Genomic DNA, 11819 nt, shown 5'->3' with positions numbered 1-11819 from the left:
TGGATAGACAAATATATCATATATACATACTTATTTACACCTTATGTCTCATTCATACATATACTTCTTCTTGTATAATACAAGCAGTATTCCTAATGAGGAGCAACCCTACTTAACTCCTTCTGAACCTTTCTTTGAATCATCTTACTCTTCCTTTCTTCCTATACTTCTATCCATCTCTCACTCTCTCTTTCTTCCTAACCTGATCTATCTACTTGCTCTTACTTTCTTCACTTACCATAACACTTTATCTACTTCTCAATCATCTCCCTTCTTGCTCTTCATTAGTTACAAACAAACACACTCATACTACAGACCTAACAAACACACTATCTTTGACTTCCTCCTACCTTTGCAGTCTATTACATAATATATGACTTTCCAACAATAACCATTAGCGACAGTGGATCCAACTTTCCTCAGTTGTTACTATTATCTCCCGTTATATTAGATATCACTTAGCAAGCCTGAATAGTATTACATTTTAAAGACATCGCCGCTATTTCACCCCATTGCCTCTCCAAAAATTCGATCACCTTCCCCCATATGTCCCTCACGTCTTTCTTTACATCGTTTCTCAAAGCTTGGGTTAAATTATCCATTGTGATAGATTCGTAGATTTTCATTATCCAATCTTCTAAGCTTGGACATTTATTATTTTTCCATGTTTGCGCAAAGCAGATTCTAGCTGTTGCAGTCATATAATAGAGGATTTTCCTATCATTTCCCTTAATGTGATCACCAAAAATACCCAACAAATACATCTCCGGTTTCAATTGTATTTTTTCTCCCATAATGATCTTGTTAGAGAAAAAGATCTTTGGGATGGTTGATGTCTCTTGTTACCGGTGGTTCTGAACTGGTACCAACTGGAACAGATGTAGTCTTCTCAGCTACTCAATATCAAAGTAACTTCAACACAGATTTTCACTCAAATGAGGGTTTATTAACTTTGTTGCTATTTACACTTTACAGCAAGCTACTATACATCTATACTCTTTTAGAGTCCATGCTAAAAGCTTGAATGTGACATCAGTCTTTGTTCTCTCACAAGATCAACTTTCCCACCAAGTGGACACACCTCTTTCCCATGAAGTCACCATGCTACACAGGAGCATAACAATAATACATTTGTTGATATTATGTCTCAGCACATGTCCTTGAAGACTTGCTCTTCCGGGCCTAGACTTTCTGGCCTTCAACAGGAACCATTTTAAACCTTAGTTAACCATTGACACATCTGAACATTTTCAATACAATTTAGAAATATATTTTAACATGCCCCTCCAAAATGTACAGATGTGGAATAACACTGTGTATTTACATTTATATCTTTGTGGAGTTAAGGAACCATACCAATTGCACAAGAAAGTTGTTCATGTCTTTCTCCAGAAAGTGCCTTTGTCAAAACATCTGCCAAGTTATCCCTTGTGTCAATGTACTCTATCTTTAGGATACCATTCTGAACTAACTCTCTTACATTCTGGTACCTTACTCCAATGTACTTAGTCCTGCACTTCAAATTCTCAGCCTCTGCCATCCCAATACATGATTGTGAATCCTCAAAAACCAAAGTAGGCTCAGTGCAATTTTCTCCCAGATCACTTAACAACTGTCTAATCCAAACTATCTCTCCAGACAAATCAGACAATGCAGCAAATTCTGCTTCTGAAGTACTAAGTGCTACACAATTCTGTTTTCTACTTCTCCAAACAACTGGACTACCTGCAAACTTAATCACAATTCCTGTTATTGACTTCTTTTCTGCCTCACTTGCAAAAGAACTATCTGCGTAACACACTAGATTCTCTTCACTTCCTTGAAACACAAGCTTCTTGTTCTTGCTACCTTTCAAATACCTCAAAACATGTTTCACAGCCGTCCAATCATCCACCTTTGGACTATTTGCACTTCTACTCAATAAACCAACTGCAAAAGAAATATCAGGCCGTGTATTGTTAGCAATGAACAACAAACTACCAATTACACTTCTGTACAACTCAGGATTATCAAACAATTCAGCAGACTCTGCACTGGCATAACCAGGAGTCATTGGGCTTTTCACAGGCTTTGCATCCTGCAATCCACACTTCTCAATCAGCCTCTCAATCTTTTTCTTTTGACTCAACAGACATCTGCCATCATCTGTCCACTCTACTTCTATCCCTAGGTAAGCTTTCAGATTTCCCAAGTCCTTTAATGCAAACTTCTGAGACAATTCCTTTTGTACCTCTTGCACTTCTTGTTCTGAATTAGCTGTTACACAAAGATCATCCACATAAATCACAAGAACTACCCCTCCTCTAGTGTAAACACAAGCATCTGCAACACTTCGTTTAAACCCAAGCCTTTCAAGCTCAGCATGAATACACTGATTCCAGCAACGTGCACTTTGTTTCAAGCCATACAATGCTTTATTCAACTTACACACTTTTGTCTCAGTATTACTACCAAAACCAGGAGGTTGTTCCATGTAAATTTCCTCCTCAAGCTTAGCATTTAGGTAAGCCGTCTCAAAATCAAAATGCCTTACCACTGTTCTTTGCCTCACAGCTAATGCAAGCACTAATCTCAAACTTTCTGGCTTTGCAGTAGGTGAGAAAGTTTTGTCAAAATTCTCAAACCTTTGCTGTGTGAACCCTTTAGCTACCAATCTGGCTTTGTACTTTTGACTATTATCAGGCATTTCCTTCTTCTTATAGACCCACTTGCAACCCACAACCTTGTGGTCTTTAGGCCTATCAACAATATCAAAAACCTGCTTCTCAACTAGAGACAAAAATTCTTGGTCCATAGCAGAAAACCATTTGTCTTTCTCCTCCTTAGGAAACTTCTGCAACTCTTCAAAACTCTCAGGCTCATCAGCCACTGCACAACAAGCAGTTGCAGTCTGAACAACAAATCTGTCAGGAGGCTTTCTCACTCTCTGAGACCTCCTAGGAATCAACACCTTTGTTCTACCTCTCTCATCCTCACTTTCTGAACTAGTTTGCACCTCAGTGTCCCTCTTTGACACAACTTCAAACTGACTTGTGGTGATGGGTGTGTGTAGTGTTGGCTGTGTTTGAGTGTGTTGTGAAGTACTGGGTTTCTCCTCCTCTGGAGACATTGTGGACATTGTGGGCTGTCTTACCCCTCCATTTCCAGCACTTTGCCCCAGTCGCAGAAACACTTCCTGATTGGAATGCAACCTCTCCCAGCCAGAATGTTTCTCAAAATTGGCACTTCTGGACAACAAAATTCTCCCATGACCCTGGTAAAATTTATAACTGTTGCCAGAATAACCCACAAACATCAATCTTTTCCATTTACGTTCACCCTTCTTTCTGAATTTTGCTGGCACAAACACATTTGCAAATTGCCCAAACACCCTCAGGTATTTTAAGTTTGGTGGTCTACCATGTAGCATCTGATAAGGTGTTTGCTTCACGGCTGAATTCCACACCCTATTTGCTATATGGTTAGCCATTAAAACTGCTTCACCCCAAAATTTTTCAGAAACATTAGCATCCAATAACATACAGTCTTTCATCTGCTTCAAAACACCAATACGTCTCTCTGCCAACCCATCTTCCTGTGGAACTGCAGGATTAGTGGTGTTGTGACGTATACCTTTCTTCTGCAACCAATTCTTAAGGTCAGAAGATAAAAATTCGCCTCCTCTGTCAGTGACCAAAGAACCCACTTTGTACTCAAATTGGTGCTCTATTTGATTCACCCAGTCTTTGAAGACTTCAGCAACCTCACTTTTCTCCTTCAAGACTTTCACATAGGAGTACCTTGTGTGCCTGTCTACAATTACCAGAAAATACTGACTTCCCCCAACAGTTTTAGTTAAAGGCCCAGCCAAATCAGCATGCACCACCTCAAACGGCCTTTTGGTGACACATTTTGTTTGCTTGGCCACTGGAAAAGCTTTCAATTTGATCTTACTGCAAACAGAACAATCAAGATGATTAGGACAAGAATTCATTTTGAACTCAGGACAAACCTCTCCTAGCTTTTCCAAACCTGAAAACCCTATATGACCAAACACTCTGTGAAAATAATGTGCACAATCTGCATGTAAAGGCACATTACTGACACTGGCACACTCAGCTTTGTCAAGCATAAAATACAATTTATTTTTCTTTTGTGCTTTTGCACATACCTTGTTCCCTTTGCTAATTATGCATTTCTCTCCTTCAAATTTCAAAGCATACCCATCTGTTGTTAATGCAGACACACTAACAAGACAATTCTTCAATTTGGGAACACACAAAACATTTTCAAAATCTTCCCCAAAACTAGGAACATGTACAGTACCCATATGTTTTACCTCTCTGGGAACACCATCAGCCATTGCAACAGACTGAACATTTGACACAGACTTAGCTTTCAAGAGCTTATTGTCATTACACATATGGTTAGAAGCCCCAGAATCCAGCATCCAGACTGAACTCACTGTGGCTGCTTGATGGGCTTTGCAGTCATTGTCCCCAGCCACAACTGCCGCTCCACTCCTGCAACTAGCACCTTTTCCCTGCTTCTTCTTCGATGCTGCCAACTTCCAACAGTTCTTTTGGACGTGCCCTGGCTTCTTGCAATAGAAACAAGACTTGGACACTGCAGCCTTCTCCTGCTGGCAATTCTCCACAACCTCCAGTGGGTTGAATACCTTTGGTATCTGTCGCTGCTGCCTCTGGAGCCCTTCTGACTTCCGTCGCTGGCTCTCCTCCAAGACGCGCGCCGACACCAACTCAGCAGTCATCTGGTCTTCAGTCATCCCTTGGAAGCTATGCAATATGTGCTCAAAGTCTTGGGACAAACTCCCAAGCAAGATGTACGCCTTTTGCTCCTCAGGCAAGGTGACACCTCTCAGCTGCACTTGTGCAAACAGGTCATGCATTTCCTCCAAATGCTTCTCAGGATCTTGGTTACTTTGCATCTTGCAAGCATATAACCTTTTGCAACAGAGCATCCTGGACAAGGCAGTGCTACTTTCATGCACATTCTTCAAAGTGTCCCAGACAGCTTTAGCACTAGTCTTGAGCCTCACATGATTAATCTGGTTAGGCTCAACAGTGAGTAAAATTGTAGCTCGTGCCTTTGAATCATCAGCACGTGTAGCCTCAGTAGGACCTTGTTCCACAACACGCCAGAGACCCTCACGGACCAACAGCGATTCTGTGTAAACAGCCCAAGAGCTGTAATTGTTGTTGTTTAACTTGGGAAATCTTGCTGCCGCCTCCATGATTCAAAGCAAACGGCAAAACAGCCAAGAGTCCCAGCAAAATGTCCAACAAACACTGTTATCTTCCCATTTGCCTCCCGGCACAGGACAGATGAACAACACAGAGCTAACTTACAGCTGGAAGAAAAACTCCACAGCAGATTCTCAGTGGAACAGGAACTTCAGCAACAGCAGACCCTCCAGAAGACCATCTCAGCACACCAGCTTGGCAACCATCCTGGGAACCATCCTCAGGCAAACCATCTCGGCAACCATCCTAACCATCCTCTGCTACCACTTGTTAGAGAAAAAGATCTTTGGGATGGTTGATGTCTCTTGTTACCGGTGGTTCTGAACTGGTACCAACTGGAACAGATGTAGTCTTCTCAGCTACTCAATATCAAAGTAACTTCAACACAGATTTTCACTCAAATGAGGGTTTATTAACTTTGTTGCTATTTACACTTTACAGCAAGCTACTATACATCTATACTCTTTTAGAGTCCATGCTAAAAGCTTGAATGTGACATCAGTCTTTGTTCTCTCACAAGATCAACTTTCCCACCAAGTGGACACACCTCTTTCCCATGAAGTCACCATGCTACACAGGAGCATAACAATAATACATTTGTTGATATTATGTCTCAGCACATGTCCTTGAAGACTTGCTCTTCCGGGCCTAGACTTTCTGGCCTTCAACAGGAACCATTTTAAACCTTAGTTAACCATTGACACATCTGAACATTTTCAATACAATTTAGAAATATATTTTAACAGATCTCAATTTGGCTATTAATCGATTTCCAATATTTTTTAGCCTCTTTACACGACCACCAGCAATGATAAAAAGTTCCAATGTCCTTCTTGCACTTCCAACAGATATTATTATTCAGCTTATAGATTTTTGCTATTTGAACTGGTGTCATATACCAATGATAGAATAATTTATAAAAATTTTCTCTTAAGCTTTGGGAAACTGTGAGCTCATAATTATTTTTCCATGCTCTCTCCCACTGAAACTTATCGATTGAATGACCTATCTCTCTTGCCCATTTAATCATATGGTCTTTCACCACCTCCTGTTCCATTTCATAAGATAACAAAATTTTATAGGTCTTCCCAATTAATTTCACATGATCTTCCAATAATAATTTTCCTAACTCAGAATTTCCTTGAGATCTTACTACCTTATGCTCTTTAAGATCTTGTTTGTATCTCATAACATTCTGATTGTAATTAAACCAACTGATTTTCCAACCCTCTTTGTTAAGTTTCTCTTGTGATTTTAGATTCAGTTTATCTCCATCTACTTCTACTAAGTCTTTGTATCTATACCATTTGGTATCCATAATCATTTCCTTCCTATAAAATGCCTCCTGAGGGGAAACCCAGCCTTCTATGGATTGTAGTATTCTACGTTTGTACTTATTCCAGATTCTTATTAACGATTGCCTGATGCAATGTTTATAAAAGGTTCTGTTAACTTTATCTTTTCCATAAATCAAATAAGCGTGCCATCCATAAGTATTTCCATCCCCTTCTAATTCTAACAAATTTGTGTTTTCTAGGATCATCCAATCTTTAAGCCACACTAATCTACAAGCTTCGAAATATAATTTTAAATTTGGTAGGTTTACACCTCCTCTACTTTTTGCATCTTGCATTATTTTGAATTTAAGTCTGGGTTTCCTGCATTTCCAAATAAATTGTGAAAGATCCTTATCCCATTCTTTAAAAGGTTTGTCTGATGTGATGATAGGGAGCATTTGAAATAAAAATAGAATTTTGGGTAAAATCATCATTTTAATACTAGCAATCCTTCCCATCAAGGATAAGTTCAATTTGTTCCATTTTAGCAGGTCTTGTTTGATTTTTGTCCAGGTCTTTTTATAATTATTTTCAAATAATGAATTTATTTTGTTCGTAATTTGAAGCCCCAAGTAACTAACTTTTTTCTCAATTTTAATTCCCGATTTATTTTCCAGATATTTCTGTTCCAGTTCCTTCATGTTCTTTGTTAAAATAGCCGATTTCGTTTTATTGATTCTGCATCCCGTCATTGATCCAAATTTGTCTAGGTATCTATAATCGGTTCTATACTAACAAGGGGGTCTTCTACAAACATAATTAAGTCATCTGCAAAAGCTCTGATCTTGTAATTTTGGTTTTTAATTTTGGTACCTTTGACGAGTATTGATTTTATATCTTTTATCAACAATTCTATAACCAATAAAAATAGGAGTGGAGAAAGAGGGCATCCCTGCCTAGTGCCTCTTTTTATATTTATAAAACTAGATTTATCTCCATTTATTTTAATTTGGGCTTTTTGATCTTTGTAGATTTCCTCTATCCACTTCATAAAATTTGGGCCAACCTGGATTTTCTTTAGTATTTCTAATAGGGTACCCCAGTTAACAGAATCAAAGGCCTTCTCTAGAGCTACAAATAACAGTCCCAGTTGTTTGTCGTTGTGAGATTCATAATATTCTAAAATGTTTAACAAAATTCTTGAGTTATCTCTCATGTATCTTTGCGGGAGAAATCTCCTTTGGTCTTCATCAATTAAATCTCTGAGACAACACTTTAGACGGTTGGCAAGAATCTTAGCAAAGATTTTATAGTTGTTGTTTAATAAAGAGATTGGGCGATAGTTCGTAGGTTCCAATGTGTCCTTTCCTCTTTCGGTAACATTATTATTTCTGCTTCTTTCCAAGAGTTTGGGAGATTTCCATCCAAGGCCCTATTCATAATTTCTTGTAAGATACCCGCTAGTTCCATCTTAAATGTTTTATAAAATTTTGCTGTTAGCCCGTCGTTGCCAGGTGTTTTCCCTAGTTTACCTGAGTCTATTGCTTCCCAAACTTCTTGTAAAGAAATTGGTTGGTTCAAATACATTCTTTGATCTTCTGTTAGGATTCTTATTTTTGATGGCGCTATATATTTTGCCACTTGTTCCTGGCTTACTGGACACTCTTCATATAGATTTTGGTAGAATTCGGTAAAGACTCTCTTAATTCCTTCTTGTTGGGTCACCACCTTTCCCCCTGCTCTTATTCCATTGATCAATTTCTTCTCCTTTTCTTTCCTTAACCTATATGCCAACCATGCCAACCATTTACCTGTTTTATTTGCCTGTTTGAAATGTTTTTGTTTGGCTAATTTGAGTTTCTCATTTAGTTCACTTGTAGATTCAAATTCTAATTGCTTTTGTAATAATTTCATTTCTCTTTGTACTTTCTTGTCACTTGGAAATCTCTGGAGTTCTTCTTCCTTATTTTTTAGAGGCACATTTAATTCTGTTACTCTTTGCTTCTTTTGTTTCTGTAATTTAATATTGTGTTGAGTAAAGAACCCCCTAATTACTGCTTTACCTGCATCCCATATCATTTGCAATTGCACTTCTTTATCTTTATTTTCTTTAACAAATTGTTGAAAGATTACTCTAAATTCTTTAATAATTTTTTCATCATTCAGTAAGTCCTCATTTAGATACCAATTATTAGTCCTTCCTTTGTCAAGCAAATCTAAGATTATGGGATTGTGATCCGAAATTTCTCTGTTTAACACAACCATTTTAGAAACCTTTGTAATTAAAGTCTGGGAAATCAAGAACATATCCAGTCTTGAAAGTGAATGATGCCTTTCTGAAAAAAAGTATAGCTCCTTTCTTTACTGTATAGATGTCTCCAAGTGTCAAGCAAATTAAAATTTTCCAACATCGTGAAAAAACTTTTAGGTAGTTTTCCCTGGGAATCTTTTACACATTTCTCCGATGATCTGTCCAGCTTGGGTTAGATTACCCCGTTAAAATCACCCAAGACTATAATATTTTCATATTCAAATTCCGAGAGTTTCACCTGCATTTTGTTATAGAAATTATTCTTGTTTTCTTGAGGGCCATAAATACCTAACACAAGACATTTTATCCCTTTCCAACAAATCTCTACTCCTAAGTACAGGCACTCTTTGTCCTTAAATATTTCTTTTGATTCAATTTGATTCTTAACATATATAATAATCCCTCTTTTGCTCTTATTAAATGTTGTTCTATAATCTTTACCCAATTTTTTATTCTTAATTAGACGAACATCTTTGGATTTAATATGAGACTCTTGGAGACAAATTATATCTGTTTGATTTCTTTCTAAGAAAAGAAAAACTCTTTTTCTTTTCTGAGGTGAATTTAAACCCTTAAGATTCCAGGATAGTATTTTCATTGTTAATTAATTACACCTTATATCCAATGAATTACAATATCGTACTCAGGCAGCCAGAAATAAAAATTTATATACTTTATTAGAACCGATGTCTTATTAATACAGAGGGAAGAGAAAAGCTCATCCCAATAACAATAGCAAACAGAACAATAAACAAAGATTCGGACTTGTTACCTCTATCCTTATATCTGGGTATTTAATTTAAAGTGAGTAGTTACTTTCGTCTCTAATGGGGTGGGGAGGTTGGATTATTAAAGAATTAATAGTTAGGTAACTTGGTTCGATCTCTTACACCCCCCCTCCTCCCCCCTCCCCTCCTCTATCGTTCTCGAGTTCATTCTGAATGTCCTTCAGAAAATTTCTTGCCTTCTCTGTTGAGTTCAGTCTTACTTTCTTCTGCTTCCAGGTTACTTGAACACCTTCAATCTCCTCCCATTAAAAAAAAATCCCATGTTTTTTCAGCTTATCTGTCAAAAAATTGTAGTCTTTTCTTCTTCTGAGAATCTTCCCGGGTATGTCCTTCAAGATAATTATTTCCTTGTCATCAATTATTAGTTTAGTTTTATAACTTTGCTGTAGGACCAGATCACGTGTTTGTTTACGTACGAAATATACCACTACGTCCCTTGGCAGTTTTTTGAGTTTAGCTACATGAGAATTCAGTCTATAGATTCGATCCAGCTCCCAAGGGAACTGGATTTCAGATTCGTCTACAAATTTAGCTAGAATTGGAGAGAGTTCCGTATACAAATTCTCATTAGTTTTCTCGGGTAGTCCGCGCAACTTTAGACAATTCTCCCTTTGCTTTAATTGCAATCTCAGAATTTGTTCTTGATCTTCTAATAAATCATTTCTAACTTCCTCGATTTTCTTTTCCATTTTTCCTGTATGCAGTTCCAAATATTTCATTTTCCCATTGATTTTGTTCACATCTTCGTTTATTTTGTCTAAGCATGATCTCACCTCATTTAGTTCTGCTTTAAGTTCGCGTTTTAAGCCCTCACTTGATCTATATATTTCAGCGTTAGTTTCGGCTTGCAGTCTCTTCATCTCTTCCAACAAAGCCTCATATGAGTCAGGTGTTTTGGCTGGGTTCTCAATTGAAGGCCTTCTCTGGATTGCTGTTGTTCCTTGGTTAGAAGCTATGGCTTTCCGTGTTCCCGATGCCATCTTGGTAAATAGAGAGAAACAGCCAAAAAGGAAACCAATGTACTGAGTTTAGATTTAACAAAAATTCAACAAAAAAAGATGAGGGCAATACTTAAAGAGAAAAAGAAATTCAATATACAGTTAATACCTAAATTATTAAGTTACTAAGTCTCTTACCTCGATGCAAATTCAAATAAGCTTAAATCTAGTTATTTAGGTCGGGATATTAGATAGAAGTGATTGTCTACTTAGGTTGTTTAGAAGTATTCAATATGCCCAGTGGCAAATGAGAGATTTCGTAACCTTTGTTTTAACCTTAATTAATTCCTTAGCTACACAGTTTCACAAAAAATATAGGAAAGAACAACAACAAGAGCAAGAAGGACAGGGGGCAAAATTTGAGGGGGTATATAGGTAAACAGACAGTTTCACTCCAACAATAAAAGTGTTATGTTATGTTGAGATTACTACAGCAACACTCACAGAGTATCCCAATTCTATTTTACCTTTTGCTAGTTTACCTCCCACTCCCCCTTTCTTTTTAAAACATTCTTTTACATCTGTACTTTTAAAGAGAAACTTTCTTGCCCAAAGCAGATGGTTTTGTGGCTACCAAGATCAACACTGTTTATAGTAATACTATTAAATGTATCAAATTAGAAGTTACAAAATAACACAGAAACAATGTCTATTACAATCCCTTCCTACTTATTTTTATTTTACTAAGTTAAATAAAGCAACAGATGGTTCACAGACTTATTTTGGATTTAAAAGTGAACCCTCCTTCCTCCCTTCCCCTCTCTCTTTTAAAGTTCCTTTCTACTCAAACACACTGACTCATCAGTTCATTGCCATTTTCTCTCCCACACGTCTTTTCCTCCCTCACCTCCTCAGACCTCGTTTCAAGTTTCTGTTGGATTCTTTGTAGAGTTTTCCTTCATAAAAGTCACTGTAAAAAGCAGCCCAATCCAACTCAAATATCCAGAAAATAATATCAGTCTCTCTTCTGGGCTTACTTTGTTAAGTACAGGTCTTTCTCTGGAGGGTTTTCCTTTCCTACTGTCCTTCTTTGTGCTGCTGTTTTCTTCTCCCCCCTCTAACACCGCTTTGCTCCTCACACACAAACCAGCTTTCCGATTTCTCTTCGACTTTAAAAAGAGAAGAGGATAATTCCCCAGCATCCAAATCCTGTAGCCCCTAGAAGAAAAAAACGGGACATTGGGGGAGGGGGGGAAACAAAG

Source organism: Sceloporus occidentalis, unplaced genomic scaffold (assembly GCF_023333645.1).
Source record: "Sceloporus occidentalis isolate IW3139 unplaced genomic scaffold, rSceOcc1.0.p SCAF_4, whole genome shotgun sequence".
In the NCBI taxonomy this organism is placed as follows: domain Eukaryota; kingdom Metazoa; phylum Chordata; class Lepidosauria; order Squamata; family Phrynosomatidae; genus Sceloporus; species Sceloporus occidentalis.
This window is presented reverse-complemented; position numbering follows the sequence as displayed.